General features: G+C 46.0%; 1 protein-coding gene across 8 annotated transcripts in view; it reads left to right on the top strand.

The window, feature by feature from the left end:
- Positions 1 to 22,590, top strand: part of PRP4K (pre-mRNA processing factor kinase PRP4K) — a 361,290-nt gene that overhangs the window by 312,310 nt on the left and 26,390 nt on the right. For 3 of the 8 annotated variants that reach the window (XR_011199946.1, XR_011199942.1, XR_011199933.1), the window contains 2 exons: positions 3,307 to 3,394; positions 4,259 to 4,331. The gene's annotated coding sequence lies outside the window, so the exon portion shown is untranslated. Of the gene's footprint in view, positions 1 to 3,306; positions 3,408 to 4,258; positions 4,332 to 22,590 lie in introns of all 8 variants that reach the window. The other 5 variants (XR_011199948.1, XR_011199939.1, XR_011199947.1 and 2 more) reach the window with 3 other exon arrangements.

Below are 22,590 nucleotides of genomic sequence, written 5' to 3'. Positions count from 1 at the left end.
GCTTTTGTTTAAATATTTTACTCAACATCCTTTACCCTAAGCTGTATATTTAACTGAATTTCTAACAACTGTGAATAATATGATCATGATAGGATGGGGAACGCTATTATGTTCCAATTGATGTTTGCATTGGGCGTGCTTTATTGAAGAGAAAAGGTGCTTTCTCAGCAAACATGAGATTCCTAAAAGTATTAACAGTAACCGCATCAAGGAGATAGTGAAGCTTGTAACCTCTCCAAACCCTTCATGAGCCCAAATACCTCAGTCACGTCTTTTTAGGCTTTTTTATGCTCTTTTTGTAAACATCTTAACAGGGTCCTCATCATTGATTGAGGCTTATGTCACAGACTCAAGAATCTAAACAGCGATTTCCAAGGCCAGTCAGCGGCTTTCAATACTCGGTCATCAGTGTCATGAGAGGGCCTTCGATGTAGCGGTGTTGCCCCTGACTTTAAAAGCAGTGAACAAATAGGCATGTCAAAAGAACAACTCTCCGAACCATTACCAAGATGTATATCTGGGGTTTGGCATCTTCAGAAGAACACATAGCTGAGATGTAGCAAATTGTTATATTATTGAACAACCTGGGTTTCAGATAATATGTAGCACAGCACCAATAAATCCCAGGTGACGCAGAATTGAAAACATGTCAGTACAATAACGCTGTTCATCTAAGGATGTACCCACAATAAAGCGATGCCCCAGAGAGCAGTGATTTCAGAAGACCCTTGAGTCGTGGGATGAGCTTTCAAAAAGCTAGCCATCTAACATTTTGCTTGCCAAGTGCCAAGACAAGTAAGAGTCTTAGAGACATTCAGGTTCTCAGAAAGCCTTGTAATCCAACAACACTGAACAATATATGGCTTCCATCTTTGTGTGCCCTAAGTAATACCCAGGGTGTGCTCAAATACAATGACAGCAAGCAGTCATTAAGTGCTAATCCACTGCCATGCTTCTTGGCTCCCCCCGATTGCAGTGGTCTCCAAATATAAGGTAGTCTCTGTCCAGTTAAGACATTTATTGAGGCCACAGTCTGAACAGGAGGTCCAGTAGCGATTAATATCACTGTATCTTCCATGTTTAAAGTATCAGCTGTACACAGAGGGAGCTTGATTGTTACCTGCTAAGACCCCTTAAGACTCATCCAACCTCTTTGAAAGATGATTTTAACATATCAAACGCCTGCTGCCTCCGGAGAGATAGCTCAACCAGACATATGAGTGTATAGTGTTTGTTGCACATTCCTATCAAGGAATATAGCTTGGTTAATTACAGGCCCGTTCTCTTCATGAGGTCTACCTCCCACTTCAAAGGACATTGCATCTTCTTCGCAGTACTTTTCCATTTTCAGGCTTGGTAAAAATCAGTGCAATGGATATCACAGTGACACTGGCACTTTCCTGCAAGTTAAGTCCAAATTTCCCAAGTGCAGCAGTCTTTGTGGAATCCTTGCCGGAATCCATTAAAGATGTTCATGTTGAGTGATAGTTTACAGTGCACCAGAATTAATATCCTCTTCATATCACTTTCAGTGGCATTGCCTAGCCATTATGGCACATTTTTTTCTTAGTGTTACAACAGAGTGTTTGAAGAATTCAAAAGTAAGCTTTTGGTTGTATCCCAAAATGGAGAGCAGTGAAAAATGTTAACACTCCACAACTTTCCAAAAACCTTATCAAAGCCTAACTTTGTGCCACTTCCTCTGTGCAGAAAGATTCCACATGTCTCTGGCTAGTCCCTTGTAAGCTGTGATCGCAAAGTGGATTAATTATCCCTCTTTCAGAGAGTTTCTCTTCCATTTGGGTTTTCTTCAGTATTTCTCTTTTTAATGAAGGCTGAATGCTGTGTAGACTGAATATTTTCTTCTGTTTGGAAAGATATAAAAATGACACCTCTCCCTCTGCACAAACAGAATTGAATATAGACTGAAATTTGCTTCTCGTTTTTTTCAGTTTTCTTAAAGCATTGTTAAGTCAACTATCCACAACAGCCTTTTCTCCAGATACAAGAAGAACCCGTTTTGGCATAATGTGACTTCAGAAGTCCTGCAGGAACTGCAGCCCTACATACTATCCACATGCTTATTATTCATTTATCTGACCACTAAAGCATGGTTATGCAATGCACTGTCTGGGGTATTTTCAGGGTACAGATGGCATTATGTTAGCCATTTGTTTTTGTTTTTTAACCTTCAAGCCAGAACAAAATAGTAGTGATATTTTTAGTGAGTCAGAACGATGAAATAGCAGTATGATAAGCAGTCATCCTCCTTCTTTCCTAACTTTTAACTGAATGCCGAGCTCCAGTGTCCCTGGCCTTCTTGCAATGCAAATACCTCAGATGGCATATTTTCTCTTGTTTCTGTTGTTTACGTCTCTGCCCCTGTCCCCACAACTGTAGATGAGGATGCTATTGCTATTCTGTATAGGGTCCATGAATATGACTGAAAATCTCATGAGGGTAAAGCATTGCTTAACTAAAAATGCCAGTTCTTTATAATAGGTATGTTCATTAAATTCATAAACAATCACTCATCCTCTCTAATGGTACTCAAGATGAAGGCAGGATTTGGGATTTTACAGCGTGCAACACTCAGGAGATCCTTAAAATGAACCGAGGGCTTATTTTCATTGTGCTGGGTGCTATAATTGTTCCTTGAATGCGTGTATTGAAAGTGCAGAAGTATTCTTCAGGCATTAATTGCCCAAGGAAGCAATTTTCTTTAATGTAATCCATTATAAAGAGGGAAATGCAGCTACATATGTTTAAACCAATTTTGACTTTCTCTTTTTATTACTTACTATTTACACTTGCATTAAAAGATAAAAACGGAAAGAATGTGTTGCCTTTGAAAAGGCATTGTTTTTGCTCTATTTGGAGGGAGAGTTTCTGTTGATATAAGTTCCAGGTTACTGCACCTGGGCAGATACATTCAATGTTTATGAATTTAATGAAGATACGTATTTACAGTTTTTGTGTTGCAGGTACGGTGCTCTTCAATATTTTACTCTGTTATGGTTGTAGGGGTCTTTGTCAGTCTTCATTCATTATTGAGCACCTAGAATTACAGGGCTAATGCCATCTATTTTAGAAAAAAACATGTTTCCTTGAAGATGCAGCAAGAGTTAATCTTGTTTTAAGCAAAACATATTTATTTAGCTATCTCTGTCTGCTTTTCAGTGGTAGTGATGGTTACATTTAGAAAAAAAGCCTGTTACATTTTGCTGCGGTTATCACTGTAGCAAGGTTCTTGTGTCTAACTAATGCTTATGCTGTTTTCTTACTTTTCCTTTTGATGGTGCTAAGAGAGAAAAAGGAAAGCGAGACACAGGCCACTCACCGCCTTCTCCAGGGGTCTGATTTGCTGCAACACCTTCTTCGCCTTCCCAACAAGGTTATTTCTGACAGTATGTGTAGCTCATAAGCAACCAGTTTAATAAAATGGTTGAACAATATGTTTATTTAGAGAGAACCCACCTGTTTTCTATACGATATTGCTTTTCCAATCGAGTACAGATTGATCTTTTTTTGTGAAGGGAAACAAAGCAGCAAAAATGCACTTGTACTTGTTACTTGGAGACTTGGTGGGTTTGCTTACAATTTTTGGCATTGTGGTGAAAGACTATGGTTTAGATTTTATAGACCTTTTTAAAGTGATAAATAGGACTTTTCTATCCATGTAGGCGCATAATTGGGACAAATGGGCACATTTAGTGCAGTTCAGGATAGGAAATTTGAGAATATCCCTAGACATTTCTGCTGATGGGATTCACCCCAACCTACAGGTGAGATGGCATGCAGTGATGTCAGGTAATGAAGCATACTGGCTGACTAATTAAAACCATTAATCTTTCATTGTCTACTTTTCAACCTTTCAACCTATATATTAAAATGTAATCAAATTAGCAAACTTTTTTCAGAAATAAGTGGTAAGGAGGGTATCATTATTTGTAGAGCCATACCAGTATGGTAGATGTAGTGTTTTCAAGCTGAACAATTACTCCGGTATATATACATAAGACCTCTGATAACCTAGTGTGTCTGATATCCCACAAAGAGATCCCACGCTGTGCACTGTAGTTTACACAAGGGGGATGTCAGACAGCCTTTCATGTTATCTGGAGTCTTAATTAGCATCATTATCTAAGGGAACTGAAATGTTCTGCAAAATTTAGTAGAGTTCATTGTGCATCTGCAGTGCAGTTCTGACCAAATGAAACTGAAAGTTCCTTGTTTACATGTTTCTTTGTATTTTTAGGTGCTGTGTAACAGAAGATGATGGAAGCCAGAAGACATGAGCAAAGGTGTCTGCCCTATAAAAGATATGCCAAGTAATTCTTATGTCTGTATGCTTTCGGCTGTTGTCTGTGGTTTAAAAATGTCCTTCAGTAGTGGTGGGCTGAAGTTTGTGTATTAAAGAATAACCCTTGCGAACAAGTTTATATTGGTCATCAGATAATGATCATCATACTTTTTCCTAGTGTTCCATCATTTGAAATGCTTGCTGATCCCAGGTAGGACCTATGTAATTCTTTTAGACTGCTTTGAAGATAGGCCTTTCCTCACCATGTTATCCTCATGTCCTCCATAGTGAAATAACAATCATTCACACCTTTAATACTGCCTTTATTTTAAGATTGCAAGTGTTGCAACAGTTTTACCTAAAAAAGTTATCACTTTCTACTTGTGATAACTTATTGTTCAGTTGCACCATGTCATGGTCGTGCAGGCTTGAAATCACAATGAAATAAATGCTATGTTTATAATGTTATTATCCAGAAAAATAATGAGGCCGTCAGATTTTTCTGACTTGCAATTTGTGTTCTCAAATAGTTTTGTTAGTAGTTATCCATGAAAAACCAATAACAATTCCAAAAACTGCTTTTACTTTCTACTCTTGACTGAACCAGCAGGAGTGTACAGTAAAAAAATAAAATAAAAAAAAGGACGGGAATTGATGCAGCTGTGAACAAAAAATTACAACCACTCTGTTTCTTATATTAGAGCATATGTCTCCCATTGGACAATATATGCGCCAGAAGACCATATACTTTGTATGCTTGCAGCATGGTTGCGGCTTGATTTTCATTATCCTGACATCTATGGTGTTGGGCTTTGAATGTGACAACTCATTTTTGTTTGAAAAAGTTTAGATTATGTGGTTACTCGTAGAAATCCACTGCCCCCAAACCTCACCAAAACCCACAATAGTTCAGGACACGGTCTCCATCTCAGAAGCTTTTTTTAAATCATGTTTTGAGTATTCTTTTCCACTGTGCACCAAATGCTACATTTTGACGCCAAAAGAATGGGGAAATCATTGGTGAAACCTAGCATAAACATGGACATTTGGGACCAAATCATCACAGTGGCTTTTGGCCAAGTCATACAAGATCACTTGTAAGGAACAGGTTGGGGGGCTATGGAGAATACATCTTTTAAGCTCTTCTTTTCCTGCAATGTTGAAGTCCCATGGTCATATCATCATAGGGTCTGTGGCATCTGTCTTCAGAGGGACTGCAGCAAAAGTGCGTGCTCGGATTGTAACATATTTCATTGAAGAAAACCATTCAGCACCAGTGTGATCGAAAGTGGTACATTATTCCACTATTCAGGCCAGCTACTATACTGCGTCACTGTCTGCTGCAGTTGCTGAAGATAACGAGAAGTCAAGACCTACTGCAACAGGGGAGGCCCACCCTGTAGCCCAGAAGTCACGCAAGAGCTGACAAAAGACACATAAGAGCTGAGCATAAAAGTGATGTTCTCTCATGAGTCTGAAGAAGAATCTCCAGGGACTTTCATGAAATCTGAACCACACCTCTTGTTTCAGTCCCAGTGACCGAGGGCTGGGCACACCCCTGACATTAGCCTCAGATGGACACTGTTTATCTATCTACTGAGGATATTCCTTTAAGCAAAGATCCTCTCTCCAAAGACCCAAACTGAGCCTCTAAAGTGCAGTCAGCAACTCCCTCTGATGTTGAGACTATTTGTTGAAAGGCATTTTCAACGCCAGAACACCACTGAGACTGAGTCCCAGATACTCAGGTTGGAGAGGATGCTGAGATACCTTTGAGACCAAAACAGGCATCGAAGTCCATCACCCCATTGACACACAGTATTTCACCTCCACCCTTGAAGAGATGAACAGCAGACAGCTCATCATCGATATCAATCCCTACAATGGTCATATTTTTGTGCAGGCCCCTCCTTACTCTGTTTTCCACATAAGAGGAAGCTGAAATTTGTGGTGGCTGTTTCTAATGAACAAATAGCATATTTTTTCAAATAAGGAATAAAGCTGCTACAGCTTTGCCTGCACCCCCGCAGGTGTCCATAGATGGTTAAGATTTCTATTTCGAGCAGGAGCCTTCATGTGATCCATTATCACCAAAAGAGGAACCGCGGCCACTGACAGGCAGAAGGATGCTTGGCATGCTTACGTGGTGGATCCTTAGGACAGCATCCTTGGAATGAAACACTATTGGAGCTTTGCTGGAAAATGCGGACAAGAGAGCTGTTGTGTACAGCACATTCAGTACTTCTCCAGACAAGAATAGGAAAAAGATTGGTATGGTAGCAGAAACAAGCTACTTTAGGCGCTGGCATTCAATGGTGTATCGCTAACTCCATTGTTATAGTCCAGCCACAGTAGGGATCAGCGGGACAAAATGGAAGAATTGCAAAAACACCTTTGACACCTACAGGAAAAGTGTTTTGGAAACTAAGAAGAAGGCCAATATTATTTCTAATGCAAAAAATTGTTGTGTATTAGTTGCCTGTGGCAAATCGACATCAGTATCCTACTCTGCTAACATGGTTGCCTAAGGGTCGCTGATTTTCTCGCCTAGGTACAGCAGGAAGTCATTGGTTTGTCCTTTGATAGCAAACATCCCTTTGGCTCTCAGGTGAATGAGTTGCTTGAGAGAAATTGAGTATACAGACAAAGCAAAAACTATGCAACCCAAAAGTGGGTTTCAACTGCCACAAGTACTATGGGATACTTAAAGTAGCAGATTGCTCACCTTCAAAATAGCTACCAAAGCAGTGCCTCCTAAAGGTGGACGATTGCGGGAGTAGGCTCAGACCAAAAAGCCTTGCTGGACCAAACACGCTAAATTCCCTTCCTTTCGGACTTAGTTGTAAAGCCACTAGTGCTTTGTTAACATATGTGCCAACGTCCATGACATAGCCTGGCAGACGTCAAGGACAGGAACTTGTCAATGTAGTGGTCCTTCGCCATGGTGGAATGGGGTCTTAGTCCTTTCAGAGGGTGCTTTTTGACCAGTGTACAACAGATCTAAATGTAGAGGCCTGTCCATCTTAACAGAGTCTCTTTTTATGTACAGCCTTCCCTTTATTTATCTCGGAAGACCCCACATAAAGGTGCTCGGCCACCTGATAGTCTTTGATACGATTGATAAAAAAAAACTTAAGGCCATTTTGTGATCAAACCAGTGGAGTCTCTCCTCTTTCAGTAGGTAAGGAGAGGAGATTCAAAGAATGCTGGGGGGGGGGGGGAGATGGATTGTTCAATGTGGAAAGGAGTCACAACTTTTAGGCAAAAAGGGACCCTTGAGTCCTCAGCACCAGTTTGGAAAAATGGTGGTGTAGGAAGGTTGCACAGATTGTTCCTGAAGTGATTACAGTGAGCAAGACATTCTTTAAGGTCAGAAGATGCAACAAGCAGTGGTGCATCAGCTTCAAGGGCGTACACATGAGAAACGTTTTAGGGTCCCACTGCAGCATCACAGACCGTATGTAAGGGGATATATGTGTCAAGCTTTTAATAGCCTGCATCAAAACAGGTGATTGTAATCAGAACAGTTGGCCCATCAAACACAAAAACACGTAAAGGGCTGACAAACTTTCATAATGTTCACTGTTTGACCTTGCTCAGCGAAAGACAAAATCAATAAAAGATCTGACAGTTTTGCCTGCAAAGGGTCTGTCTGGGCAACTCCACACCAGGCCACAGATTTATTCCAGTGCCCAATGTAAACTGAGCTTGTGGTAGGGCGCCTTGCAACAAGGATGTCATCCACAAATTAAATTGGCAGATCAAAGGCAGTCAACTGCTGCGGCTGAATCTCCACTGTAGGAAAGTGCCCCTGTATGTCACGGTCACCCCACTTTTTGCAACTGATACTGAGGTTATTTGACTGGTGTGTACTGGGTCCCTGCTAACCAGGCCCCAGTGCCAGAACTCCTTCCCTAAAAATTAAGGTAAAATGGTCTAACTGTGTACATTTGACACACACTTTAGCACCCCTGTAGGTCCCTAGTAAATGGTACCCCTGGTAAAGAGGGATCCCAAGGGCTGCAGCATGTATTATGCAAAGGTACCCCCATACTAATTGCATGCAGACTGCCATTGCAGGCTATGTGACATAGTGCAAACCATGTGTGAAAACCCAACATGGCACACTCACTGTGTGCCATGCTCTAGTCACTGCATCTAATATATGTAAGTCACTCATATAGCAGGCTGTATAACCAGGCTGCCATTGCAGTCTGCGTGTATTGATGCAGACAGAAATGAAAACATGACGTGTCACACATCCCTGTGTGCCAGGACTCCTAGCACTGCATGCAATATATGTAAGTCACCCTACAACAGGCCTGACCGCCCTAAGGGAGGGTGCATTATATTACATGTCAGGGCATCTCTGCATGAGCCGATATGCCTCTGTGCTGTCTAGTTTAGTTACTAGATGGTAAAAGTGAACAGGGAATCCATCTTAAGTATAATGTTCTGGGCACTAGTCATTACGAATCCCCCAGCTACACGATGACTTTACTTAAAACTGTAGTGTTTGGTATCCAATACCTTGTCTCAATATATCCATACTGATGCCAGTATTGGATTTATTGTGACATACACCCAGGGAGCGCCATATTAGAGGTGCCACCTAAAACCCACAAGTCTTTTAGTGTGTAGACTGTCTGGTCTCGACCATCCTGCCACTACAGACGAGTTTCTGACCACTTGTAAGTGAGAGCCAGCGCTCTCTGAGTTCAGGAAACAGTGCCTGCTTCGTAGAAGGTGGTATCACCTCCTCCTGCAGGATGGCTAGTAAATCTGCATGCTAAGGCCAGATACTTCAAATCATCTGCCACATTTGATATGTGACCTCAGCTTCCTTCAGACCTGCAGATTGCCAAATCCTGAGGCCCTTTAGAGACCACAATCTGCATGTCATCTGAATAAGATGTAAGAGAGAAGCCGAAAGTTCTGATTAGCTCAGCCAATCCTAAAACATATATGTTGAAAAGTGTGGGACTTGACGAGCCCTGTGGAACCCCACAGGAGAAATAAAAATAAGCCTGAAGGGAATTCATTGAGTGCGACTGAATGCTTCCGATCATGTAGGAAGGAGCTTTATAAGGCAATAGCAGGTCTGCCTACTCCAATGTTTCGTAGTCGACCAATGATCGTGGTGGACAGTGCCGAAAGCTGCTGTGAGATCTAGTGGTATAAAAGCTGCACTGCCCCCCACGTATCCAGTGATTCTCTAATTTCTTCAGTGGCCTTGATAAAGGTGGTTTCAGTACTATGGTTATTGCGGAAACCATATTGAGTGGTATCCAGAATTTCATTTTCCGCTATGAAAGTTGTTTAATTGTTGATTCATGAGTTTTTCAACAATCTTCGCTGGAGACAAAGGTAACCAGGAGATAGGCTAATAGCTGTTGAGATTCGTAGGAGATAGTGTTTATATTTTTTTATTTTTATCAATGGAAGTATTGATGCCGACTGCCAGGGGGTTGTTAAATTTGAACCCTGTTAAAGGTTTGAGTGTTTGAGATTCTGATGGAGAAGGACAGGGCCTCACAGTCTGGATGGACTACAGGTTGGCAATTGATAAACAAATTGACACAAAAAATTATGGCTAACCCGCCTTCTCATTTTTCTAGTCTATCAATCCTGAAAATGCATAGCCCTGTGTGCAAGCTACAACCATGTCGGGTCCTGACTTTAGGTTTGCCCAGGTTTCTGTAACAAAAAGTTATAGCTCATAATTATGGATAAAATTACCAGCATCATCATTGTGTTTTACTAGCGATCTAGCATTAAGTAATGCACTTTTTATATTGTTATTTGTGGTTTTCTTGTCCATGGGGTGCAACATAATATAGCAGTATCTCCCCACCATTGCTGATTGCGCGATATCCTCATCCTTGGTAACAAGACCGCAACTCCAGCACACAATGGAATAGTCATTTGCTAGCCTTACAGAGCTGACTGGCTCACATTTATTATTCCTACCCAAGTCATTCAACCGTACATGTATGTTAATCTGCAAAGGTGGGGTGTGGCATTTGATATAAGTGGTCTGGCGCTCAGCGTGTTACGGGTGCAGACAGGCTTGCCTTAGGCACACCTTCGGCACTGCACGGATGCTCTCTGAGGGCCTCCAGACAGCCAGCTATGGACAGGGGGCGTGGCTAGAGCGCTTCTCAGCGCTAGATAACGTAGAAAACAGAGGGTAAAAATAAACAGTAAATGGGGGTCCCAAAATCCCCAAATCCAGGTAACTGACTCCTCTGTTCGAGGAAAAAACTGATAACTTAAAACCTTCTAAAGAAATAGTGTGAAAACAGGCCATAAAACCATTAAAAAACGGGTCAAAACCCTTAGCTAATGTGGTTCCTATGTTGTAGGAATAAGGCACCTCCCAGTATAGGTACACACAGTGTGCTACAAGGAAAATAAACGTGCTTTGGCAGGTCCGAGTTAGTCGTCAGTTGAGCTGCGCAGACGCGCTCTGAGTGCCTTCACATAGTCCGCCATAGACAGGGGGTGTGGCTTGGGGGCGTGGCCAGAGCACTTGTCGGCACTGGATGAAGGGGAACACAGGGTCAAAATAAACAGTCAGTTGGAGTCCAGCAACCCTAATTCCAGGTAACAGGATACCCGTTCGAGGAAAATACTGGTAACTTAAAACAAACTAAAGAAATAGTGCCAAAACAAACAATAAAAGCATTAAAAACTAGTCAAAACCCTTAGCTAAGATGGCACCCATGTTGTAGGAGCCAGGCACCTCCCAGTAAAGGTGCACACAGTATGCTACAAGGAAAATAAACATGCTTCGGCAGCTCCAAGTTAGTATTCAGTTCAGCAACCTTGAGCAACAGGTTACGAACCTTATGACTGTCTGAAAATCAGCCAAGCACCACTACCAATAAATGGGTGACTCGTTTGCAGACATACATGTTGAAATGTGTTCCATGTTAATTCAATGTTATCATTGCTTTCACTAAAATTACAGGGAAATTAGAAAGTGTTTGCTTCCTATTAATGTCTGAGAATGTATCATCTTACATTAGTAAACTGTGTAAGGAGGTAAATAGCTTGCCCTTCTTTTCTTTCCTTTAAGACAATACAACTCCAATTAAGTCATAATAGGGCGTAGAGATAGAATTGCTCATCTCCACAATTTACAGCAACAAGTAAAAGGACTGGCAAGGATCAGTAACAGAGGTTGTCGCACTCGAAAGTGATAAGCACAGTGCCTACAGGCTTCCCAGCCATAGACCATGTGGGACAGGTAGCCTAAGGTCAGGTTGCCCCCAACCCCGACAGCCACAACCTCCAAACCTCTACAGTTTGCCCTCCGACCATCATGGGCATCTATTTTGGGTCAGTATACCCAATCACCTGCACCACCGGCGGTCAGCAACATCGGACCATTGGGTTTTGCAAATCGTCCCAGGGGGCTTTTCCCTCATCTTTGTGACTACTCGACCACCCATGCCACCCACTTACGACCACCTGACAGATGACCATCTCTCCTTGCTCTTTGAGGAAGTGCTGGCTCTCTTGGTCAAGGGAGCCATAGAGAAGGTGCCAGCATCAAAATCAGGTCATGGTTGCTATTCCCACTAATTTCTGGTTCCCAAGGACAATGGAGGCCTTCGTCCTATCCTGGATCTGTGACTTTTCAAACCCTTCCTGAAAAAGAAAAAATTAAAGATACTTGTGTTTGCGCAAGTTCTGTCTGCCCTGGACCTGGCAGACCGAATGATAGCATTGGACTTGCAGGATGCATATTTCTACATCCCCTTCCTGCCTGCCCACAGATGTTATCTGCGATTCATGGTAGGCCAAGAGCACTTTCAGTTGGTGTACTCCCTTCGGCCTTATCGGTGCCCCTCGAGTGTTCACAAAAGTGATGGCAGTGGTTTCAGCTCAGCTGCGGCGGTCAGGGGTTCCAGTCTTTCCCTGCTTTGTCAATTGGCTGTTTCCCAGTCGCCTCCCACCTAAAGAACCTTCTGTATTCACGGAGGTTCGCTATCAGTGTGCTGAAGACACACCTGACTCCCACTGATGCTGCCTTTCATCTGAGCTGTTCCAGGCACAGTGTAGTTTCGGACCTATCCTTCTAGGCGGCGAGTCCAGGATATGAAGGCTGTGATACAGATGTTTCACCTTTTATCTTTTATTTCGGTGAGACTGACCCTGAAGTTGTTGGGCCTCATTCCCTCCAACATCATTCTTGTTACTCATGACTGTTGATTAGCAGGCTCTGCAGCGGGACCTGAAGTCCCAGTGAGCACAGAATCCATAGGAATCTTTCTGACATGATCTAGATCTCGGAGGGAACTGTGAAAGATATGCAGTGATGGCTGACGAACTGCAATTTTGTCAATGGAGACTCCTCTCTCTTCCCCAACCAGAGTTGACAATCAGAGGACTCTGCTCTCCGGCGGAGAATGAGCTCCATATCACCCTGTTGGACCTTCAGGTATTTGCGTGGCATTGCAAGCTTTTCTTCCTTTGATCAGGAAAAGACTGGTGCAGGTGTTAACAGACATCAGCGCATTGTGATACTGTATCAAACAGGGTGGGTTGGGGCTTTGGATCCTTTGTCACGAGGCTCTGCATCTCTGGACATGGCTGGAACTCCAGGGTTTTTTCCCCGGTGATTCAACACCTGGTGAGCTCTTTGAATGCCAGGGCAAACTAGCGGATCACAAATAGCATCTCCACTGAGAGGTAGGACAAGACCTCTGAAAGTAGTAGGGGAAGACTTGGTTAAATCTGTTCGCCACTGCTGAGAATGCACAGTCAGCAGTTTTACACGCTGAAGTTTCCAAGGCGAGACTCACTCTGAAGTGCTTTTCATCTAGAGTAGAGCTTTACCCTCCTGTACACCTTTCTGCCTATACCTCTCCTGCACACAATGGTTAAGAAGATCAGGAATGACTCGGCCCGCGTTACTTATGTGACTCCTGATTGGGAATGGAGAGTCTCCTATCCCGAGCTTTTGATCATGACTGTTTTGCAGCAAGAGGGGATGGCTGAGCACCTGATCCTGCGGACCCTTCACCTTCATTCAGAGAGCTTGAATGGCGACAGTTGATAGCTTCCGACCTTCCTCCTAAAGACTGTGATGTTATTCTGGCAGCCAGGTATTCCTCCACCAAGCCGGTATGTCTGCCATTTGGATAAGTTTCCAACATGGTGTGATTCCCACAGCATTGCCCCTACCCTTTCTGCACCTCTACCCAAGGTTCTTCTGTTTGCTGTATCATTGGCACAACAGGGCTCTACACTGGGCAAAGTTAAAGGTTATCTTTCAGCCATTTCTGCATTTTCGCAGTTGCTGGGCCAACTTTCTTTATTTAAGTCTCCTGTTGTGGCTAGGTTTCTTGAAGGCATGCAGTACATGTTCCTCTCAGGCCATTTGTCATGTCCCAATGGTATCTAAACCTTGTTCTCACCTTCTTGATGTGTGCAACCTTTGAGCCGCTGCACTATTGCCTTCTTAAGCTTTTGGCCATCACAATAGGCTTTCTAATGGCCATAACGTTGGGTCAGCGAATTGCGGGCACTCTTGGCACACCTTCCCTACACCACCTTCAATCTGGACAAGCTGGTCCTCGGACATGTGCCTCCTTCCTTCTAAAGTTTGTTACTCCCTTCCATGTAGGCCAGAAAATCACCCTGCCAACTTCATTTCTCCGCCTCACCCCTCCAAAGAGGAGGAGACACTTAACCAGCTGGACCCAAAATGAGCATTGTGGTTCTACTTTGACTACACAAAAGAGTTCCGGGTGAATGATCAACTCTTCGTGGGGTACGTAGGAGTTAAGAAAGGGAAGTCCATGCAGAAAGGGAAGTCTGCACAGAAATGGATCATCTCAAGATGGATAGTGCTCAGCATCAAGATCTGCTACCCATTGACCAAGAAGCAACTCCCATGAGTGTTTGCATGCTCATTCCACCAGAGCTAAGGTGGCGACCACTGAGTTAGGTGTAGTCCCTGTCCTATACATGTCAGGCAGCAGCATGGGGATCTTTGCACATGTTTGCCAAACTCTGCTGTCTTGACAGTCAAGTTGGCCGGGACAGCCACTTCACCCATTCGGTCCTACAGGACTTATTGATTCAAAATTGGCTTTGCAGACCCCTCCTCCCCCCTCCGGTGAGGCATCTGCAGCTGGATGTCTCTATCAAATGAGAAAGTTACTTACCTTCAGTTACACCTTTTTCTGATATAGTCACAGATTCCTTATAGGTACAGCACACATCACGTCTGGCGCTGGTGTGGAACAAAATGACGCCACCTACTAACGTGCAGGGGTACTGCTAAAAAACAACAACAAAAAAATCTGGATCCAGTCTGACACCTGGATAGTATTCTAAGGCAAGGAATCTGCAGCTAGATAGTCTCTACCAGATAAGGCATTACCGAAGGTAAGTCACTTGTTCACCTAAAATTCCTGAACCTTGGGGTAGGAAAAAGCTCCTTTTTGACATGGTCACCCCGACTTTTGGCCTGATACATGATGCAGTTTTTGACTGAAAGTGACCTGTGTTCCTGATAAGCAGGTCCCGAGAGACAGATCTCCCTGCCTAAAACTGTACAATTTTCCCCCAATTGGCAATATCTTTAAACCCACCCCCCACCCCACCTTTAGCCAGTCCCTAATAATTGGTACCCCTGCTACCTAGGGCATGGGCACCAAAGATGATCCCCAGGGGATGCAGTATGTAATATGCCACCCTCGGGTCCCCTCAACTAGCACCATGCAGACGACTGCGATTGCAGTCTGCATGTCTTGGTGCAGCTGAAAGTGAAAACACAACAAGGCACACAGCCTTTTTGCCATGTTCCCTGACTGTGTGTGCAATATTTGTAAGTCACCTGTACAGCAGGCCTTACAACCCTGAGGCAGGGTGCATTATATTACATGTGAGGACATAACTGCATGAGCAATCTGATAGAGACTTCTAGTTGCAGATTCTTTACCCTAGAATTTACCCCAAGCATCAGTTTGGATCCAGAGATTTTTCTTTGTGGTCGCTGGATATGCCGTCACTGGTCGTATATAGGCTCCACTCAGGTGCAAGGATGTCAGTTCATTTTTGTCTACGCCAGCTTATGCGCAGATCCTGAGAGAGCTACCCTTACTCACTATTTGGCTGGCCTTTTGACATTTCGTTAAACTTTTTTGACTTCTGGTGTGTCGAGATGTTGTTTCGTAAGACCTGGTTCAACCCCTGTGACTCAAATCACCGCATGAAGGGGGTGACGGATCCGCACCTGGTGTGTTTGTGGTGCTTGGAGTCGGGCCTGAAGTCGCGCTCCGACTGCCGGTCCATGAACCCGAAGGATTTGAGGAAGCGGTCCCTATCATTCCTGGTCTCAGTCGAAAGGAAGGTCCGAGACCACTCACAGAGCCGCCACCACTCCTCCTCATCCCACTCCAAATCATCGGGTAATTCAGGTAACCTTAAGAAGTCGTTCAAGAAGCACAAGCGTTCTTTGACTTCAAACCTTCGATCGGACGACACAATGTGGGAGAAGGAGCATCCTTGCTCCAGGCCTCCATCTTCGGAGCCTGTTTCTGGGTCAGCTCAGCACCTCACCAAGTTTCTGGGAGCCGGAGCCACCCCTGCCCAATTGAAGGAATTTTACGAGGCCACGCGCCTCATATTTGGGCAGTCCGGCTCTGTCGGTGAGCTTTTGGGCCCTGTAGGGTTGGAAGGCGCCCCTTCGGGTTTCGAGCTGGTGGCTTCGGCTCCAAGGGATCCGCTCCCAGATCTGGAATGGCATTGGTCGTAGCTTTGCCATCTTCCTCTATGATGGTTCTGGCATCGATGCTCCTGACATCCTCTGGGCCTGTGGGTGGCATCGGAGCGGCGGCGCTCGACGCGGATTCCGACTTCGACAGGGGCCTTGGTCCCTAGATAGGATTCTAACCCTTATTTTTATGGGGAAGAATTTGGTGAGAGTATGGAGGGGTCGCTGGACACTCTATAATTCCAGCTTGAAGACCCTATGGACTGTGCTCAGGAACTGGGTGAAGCCAGCTGTCTGGGTACCCCCCTGACGGTGGTATGCTTTCTCCCCCTGCCGTGGCTACGGAGGAGGGGGGAGTCCTACTCCATGGTCTTTCGGAGAGTAGTCAAGGTCCTACGCTTTGAGCTACCTTCAGTGGCTGTCAGGACCAGTCTCCTGACTGATGTGCTTCAGCCTGAGACTTCCACACCAGACCTCTTTTGCCCTTCAATGATGCCCTCACAGATGTCCTGCTGGGAACCTGGTCCAAACCCAGCACAGGGGCTTCTGTTAATAGGGCAATAGCCTGCTGCCATAGACCTGTGCATAACAATCTAGCTTTCGTGACTCAACACCCTACCCCTGAGAACTTGGTCATTCAAGCCTCAATGTGTTGGCATGTTCCCTTCCGCTTCTCTGGATAGGAAACCAAAGAGGCTGGCTCACCTTGAGAAGTTGTTTCTTCCTCCAGCCTGGCATTGCAGTGTGTGAACACAGCATGCCTTTTGGGCCATTACACCCATACTTTATGGGACATGTTACACAAGTGCTGCCACAGGTCCCAGTGGAGTCCTGGGCCGTTCTCTCCCAGGCTGTTGCTGATGGGAGAGACGTAGCCAAGTTCACGATCAGATGTGTGCTGGATATGACCGACTCTCTGGTATGTCGGTTGCTTCGATGGTGGCCTGGATACGCCACGCCTGGTTAAGGACATGTGGCTTTTTAGGGGATGTACAATCTACTTTGATGGACATGCGCTTTGATGGCACCCATCTCTTCAGGGACAAAGCAGACTCTGCGCTCGAGCGCTTTAAGGAGTTCCAGGCTACAGCCTGGTCCTTTGTCCTTACTGCTGCTATTCGCCCCCCTCAGTCTTCTTTTCACCCCTTTGGTGGCTACAGAATGGATGCTCAGTCACATCCGTTCCCTGCCAGCCGCCACACTACGCATGCTGCTCAGCCTCTGCGTGGCCGGGGACGTGGGATCCAGCATCCGCATGGATCAGGGAGACAGCGGTCTAGCTAGTCCACCACACCCTCCTCAGCTGCAGCCTCCAAAACCTTCCTAGTGTGGTGCTTCCCTACTTAGGACCAGTCTGCAGCAGAATTCGCCATCAACTGCCCCACTGGAATACCATCACATCAGACAGGTGGCATTTACATATAGTCCGAAGAGGCTATTACCTCCCCTTCAACACTAGCACTCCCTCCATGCCACCATCCTACGATCAATGGCGGAGGATCACCTGGAACTTCTCTGCGATTAAGTTACATCGCTCTTGGCCAAGGGAGCCATAGAGAATGTCTATGTGCCAGGATTAGATTGTGGTTGTTATTCCCATTACTTTCTTGTGCCCAAGAAGAACAAGGGCCTCTGCCCTATCCTCGACCTCCATTCCCTCAATCTCTTCCTCAGGAAGGAGAAGTTCAGAATGCTTACTCTGGATCAGGTCGTATTTGCCATGGAGCCAGGAGACTGGATAGTAGCATTGGACTTGCACGCCGCTTATTTCCATATTCCTGTCCTACCGGCCCACAGACGGTACTTGTGGTTCGTGGTAGGTCATGAGCATTTTTAGTTCACCTTGCTCCCCTTTGGCCTTACCAATGTCCCTCAGGTGTTCACCAAAGTGATGGCGGTGGTTGCAGCTCATCTGCACAGGTTAGGGGTTTCAGTCATCGCCTACCTCGACGACTGGCTGTTGAAGGTGGGCTCGCCCAAGGCTGTCGTCTCCCACCTCCAGTCTATGGCGGGCCTTCTGCATTCGCTGGGATTCTCTATAAATCAATCAATCATTTTGTAAAGCACACTACTCACCCGTTAGGGTCTCAAAGTGCTGAAGGGGGGGAGGGGGACTGCTACTGCTCGAATAGCCAGGTCTTGAGGAGTTTCCTGAAGGTCAGGAGGTCCTGGGTCTGTCGTAGGTGAACCGGGAGGGAGTTCCACATCTTGGCGGCAAGGTGGGAAAAGGATCTGCCGCCAGCTGTGTTCTGATGGATGCGAGGGACAGTGGTGAGGGCGAAGTCGGCGGATCGTATCTGACGGGTGGGAGTGTGAAAGGTAAGTCGCTTGTTGAGGTAGGCAGGGCCTGCGTTGTGGAGAGCTTTGTGGGCGTGGACCAGGAGCTTGAACGTGATCCTCTTGTTGAAAGGAAGCCAGTGTAGGTCTCTGAGGTGAGCTGTGATGTGGTTGCGGCTAGGGATGTTGAGGATGAGGCGTGAGGAGGCGTTCTGTATTTGTTGCAGTTTTTTCTGGAGCTTGGCCGTTGATCCTGCGTAGAGCGTGTTGCCGTAGTCCAGTCTGCTGCTGACGAGGGCGTGGGTGACCGTCTTTCTAGTTTCAGTGCAGATCCATCTGAAGATCTTGGGGAGCATGCGGAGGGTGTTTGTAGGAAGTTGGCTCTGTATGTGCTATTTCAAAGTAAGGAATAGCATGCACAGAGTCCAAGGGTTCCCCTTAGAGGTAAAATAGTGGTAAAAATAGATAATACTAATGCTCTATTTTGTGGTAGTGTGGTCGAGCAGTAGGCTTATCCAAGGAGTAGTGTTAAGCATTTGTTGTACATACACATAGACAATAAATGAGGTACACACACTCAGAGACAAATCCAGCCAATAGGTTTTGTATAGAAAAATATATTTTCTTAGTTTATTTTAAGAACCACAGGTTCAAATTTAACATGTAATATCTTGTTTGAAAGGTATTGCAGGTAAGTACATTAGGAACTTTGAATCATTTCAATTGCATGTATACTTTTCAAGTTATTCACAAATAGCTACTTTAAAAGTGGACACTTAGTGCAATTTTCACAGTTCCTGGGGGAGGTAAGTTTTTGTTAGTTTTACCAGGTAAGTAAGACACTTACAGGGTTCAGTTCTTGGTCCAAGGTAGCCCACCGTTGGGGGTTCAGAGCAACCCCAAAGTCACCACACCAGCAGCTCAGGGCCGGTCAGGTGCAGAGTTCAAAGTGGTGCCCAAAAAGCATAGGCTAGAATGGAGAGAAGGGGGTGCCCCGGTTCCGGTCTGCTTGCAGGTAAGTACCCGCGTCTTCGGAGGGCAGACCAGGGGGGTTTTGTAGGGCACCGGGGGGGACACAAGCCCACACAGAAATTTCACCCTCAGCAGCGCGGGGGCGGCCGGGTGCAGTGTAGAAACAAGCGTCGGGTTTGCAATGTTAGTCTATGAGAGATCAACGGATCTCTTCAGCGCTGCAGGCAGGCAAGGGGGGGCTTCCTCGGGGAAACCTCCACTTGGGCAAGGGAGAGGGACTCCTGGGGGTCACTTCTCCAGTGAAAGTCCGGTCCTTCAGGTCCTGGGGGCTACGGGTGCAGGGTCTTTTCCAGGCGTCGGGACTTAGGTTTCAGAGAGTCGCGGTCAGGGGAAGCCTCGGGATTCCCTCTGCAGGCGGCGCTGTGGGGGCTCAGGGGGGACAGGTTTTGGTACTCACAGTCGGAGAGTAGTCCGGGGGTCCTCCCTGAGGTGTTGGTTCTCCACCAGCCGAGTCGGGGTCGCCGGGTGCAGTGTTGCAAGTCTCACGCTTCTTGCGGGGAGATTGCAGGGTCTTTAAAGCTGCTCCTTGACACAAAGTTGCAGTCTTTTTGGAGCAGGTCCGCTGTCCTCGGGAGTTTCTTGTCTTTTTCGAAGCAGGGCAATCCTCAGAGGATTCAGAGGTCGCTGGTCCCTTGGAAGGCGTCGCTGGAGCAGAGTTCTTTGGAAGGCAGGAGACAGGCCGGTGAGTTTCTGGAGCCAAGGCAGTTGTCGTCTTCTGGTCTTCCTCTGCAGGGGTTTTCAGCTAGGCAGTCCTTCTTCTTGTAGTTTGCAAGAATCTCATTTTCTAGGGTTCAGGGTAGCCCTTAAATACTAAATTTAAGGGCGTGTTTAGGTCTGGGGGGTTAGTAGCCAATGGCTACTAGCCCTGAGGGTGGGTACACCCTCTTTGTGCCTCCTCCCAAGGGGAGGGGGTCACAATCCTAACCCTATTGGGGGAATCCTCCATCTGCAAGATGGAGGATTTCTAAAAGTTAGAGTCACCTCAGCTCAGGACACCTTAGGGGCTGTCCTGACTGGCCAGTGACTCCTCCTTGTTGCTTTCTTTGTTCCCTCCAGCCTTGCCGCCAAAAGTGGGGGCCGTGGCCGGAGGGGGCGGGCAACTCCACTAAGCTGGAGTGCCCTGCTGGGCTGTGACAAAGGGGTGAGCCTTTGAGGCTCACCGCCAGGTGTCACAGCTCCTGCCTGGGGGAGGTGTTAGCATCTCCACCCAGTGCAGGCTTTGTTACTGGCCTCAGAGTGACAAAGGCACTCTCCCCATGGGGCCAGCAACATGTCTCTAGTGTGGCAGGCTGCTGGAACTAGTCAGCCTACACAGACAGTCGGTTAAGTTTCAGGGGGCACCTCTAAGGTGCCCTCTGGGGTGTATTTTGCAATAAAATGTACACTGGCATCAGTGTGCATTTATTGTGCTGAGAAGTTTGATACCAAACTTCCCAGTTTTCAGTGTAGCCATTATGGTGCTGTGGAGTTCGTGTTTGACAAACTCCCAGACCATATACTCTTATGGCTACCCTGCACTTACAATGTCTAAGGTTTTGTTTAGACACTGTAGGGGTACCATGCTCATGCACTGGTACCCTCACCTATGGTATAGTGCACCCTGCCTTAGGGCTGTAAGGCCTGCTAGAGGGGTGTCTTACCTATACTGCATAGGCAGTGAGAGGCTGGCATGGCACCCTGAGGGGAGTGCCATGTCGACTTACTCGTTTTGTCCTCACTAGCACACACAAGCTGGCAAGCAGTGTGTCTGTGCTGAGTGAGAGGTCTCCAGGGTGGCATAAGACATGCTGCAGCCCTTAGAGACCTTCCTTGGCATCAGGGCCCTTGGTACTAGAAGTACCAGTTACAAGGGACTTATCTGGATGCCAGGGTCTGCCAATTGTGGATACAAAAGTACAGGTTAGGGAAAGAACACTGGTGCTGGGGCCTGGTTAGCAGGCCTCAGCACACTTTCAATTGTAAACATAGCATCAGCAAAGGCAAAAAGTCAGGGGGCAACCATGCCAAGGAGGCATTTCCTTACACAACCCCCCCCCCCCCCAAACGAAAGAGGATGAGACTAACCTTTCCCAAGAGAGTCTTCATTTTCTAAGTGGAAGAACCTGGAAAGGCCATCTGCATTGGCATGGGCAGTCCCAGGTCTGTGTTCCACTATAAAGTCCATCCCCTGTAGGGAGATGGACCACCTCAACAGTTTAGGATTTTCACCTTTCATTTGCATCAGCCATTTGAGAGGTCTGTGGTCAGTTTGAACTAGGAAGTGAGTCCCAAAGAGGTATGGTCTCAGCTTCTTCAGGGACCAAACCACAGCAAAGGCCTCCCTCTCAATGGCACTCCAACGCTGCTCCCTGGGGAGTAACCTCCTGCTAATGAAAGCAACAGGCTGGTCAAGGCCATCATCATTTGTTTGGGACAAAACTGCCCCTATCCCATGTTCAGAGGCATCTGTCTGCACAATGAACTGCTTAGAATAATCTGGAGCTTTTAGAACTGGTGCTGAGCACATTGCTTGTTTCAGGGTGTCAAAGGCCTGTTGGCATTCCACAGTCCAGTTCACTTTCTTGGGCATTTTCTTGGAGGTGAGTTCAGTGAGGGCTGTCACAATGGATCCATATCCCTTCACAAACCTCCTGTAATACCCAGTCAAGCCAAGGAATGCCCTGACTTGAGTCTGGGTTTTTGGAGCTACCCAGTCCAGAATAGTCTGGATCTTGGGTTGGAGTGGCTGGACTTGGCCTCCACCTACAAGGTGGCCCAAGTAAACCACAGTTCCCTGCCCTATCTGGCATTTGGATGCCTTGATAGAGAGGCCTGCAGATTGCAGAGCCTTCAAAACCTTCTTCAGGTGGACCAGGTGATCCTGCCAGGTGGAGCTAAAGACAGCAATATCATCAAGATAAGCTGTGCTAAAGGACTCCAAGCCAGCAAGGACTTGATTCACCAACCTTTGGAAGGTGGCAGGGGCATTCTTTAAACCAAAGGGCATAACAGTAAACTGATAATGCCCATCAGGTGTGGAGAATGCTGTTTTCTCTTTTGCTCCAGGTGCCATTTTTATTTGCCAGTACCCTGCTGTCAAGTCAAAGGTACTTAAGAATTTGGCAGCACCTAATTTATCTATGAGCTCATCAGCTCTAGGAATTGGATGAGCATCTGTCTTGGTGACAGAATTGAGCCCTCTGTAGTCCACACAAAACCTCATCTCTTTCTTTCCATCTTTGGTGTGAGGTTTGGGGACTAAGAC

Source organism: Pleurodeles waltl, chromosome 2_1, assembly GCF_031143425.1.
Source record: "Pleurodeles waltl isolate 20211129_DDA chromosome 2_1, aPleWal1.hap1.20221129, whole genome shotgun sequence".
In the NCBI taxonomy this organism is placed as follows: Eukaryota; Metazoa; Chordata; class Amphibia; order Caudata; family Salamandridae; genus Pleurodeles; species Pleurodeles waltl.
Note: the sequence above shows the minus strand (reverse complement) of the source record. Positions and strands in the feature narration are given on the sequence as shown.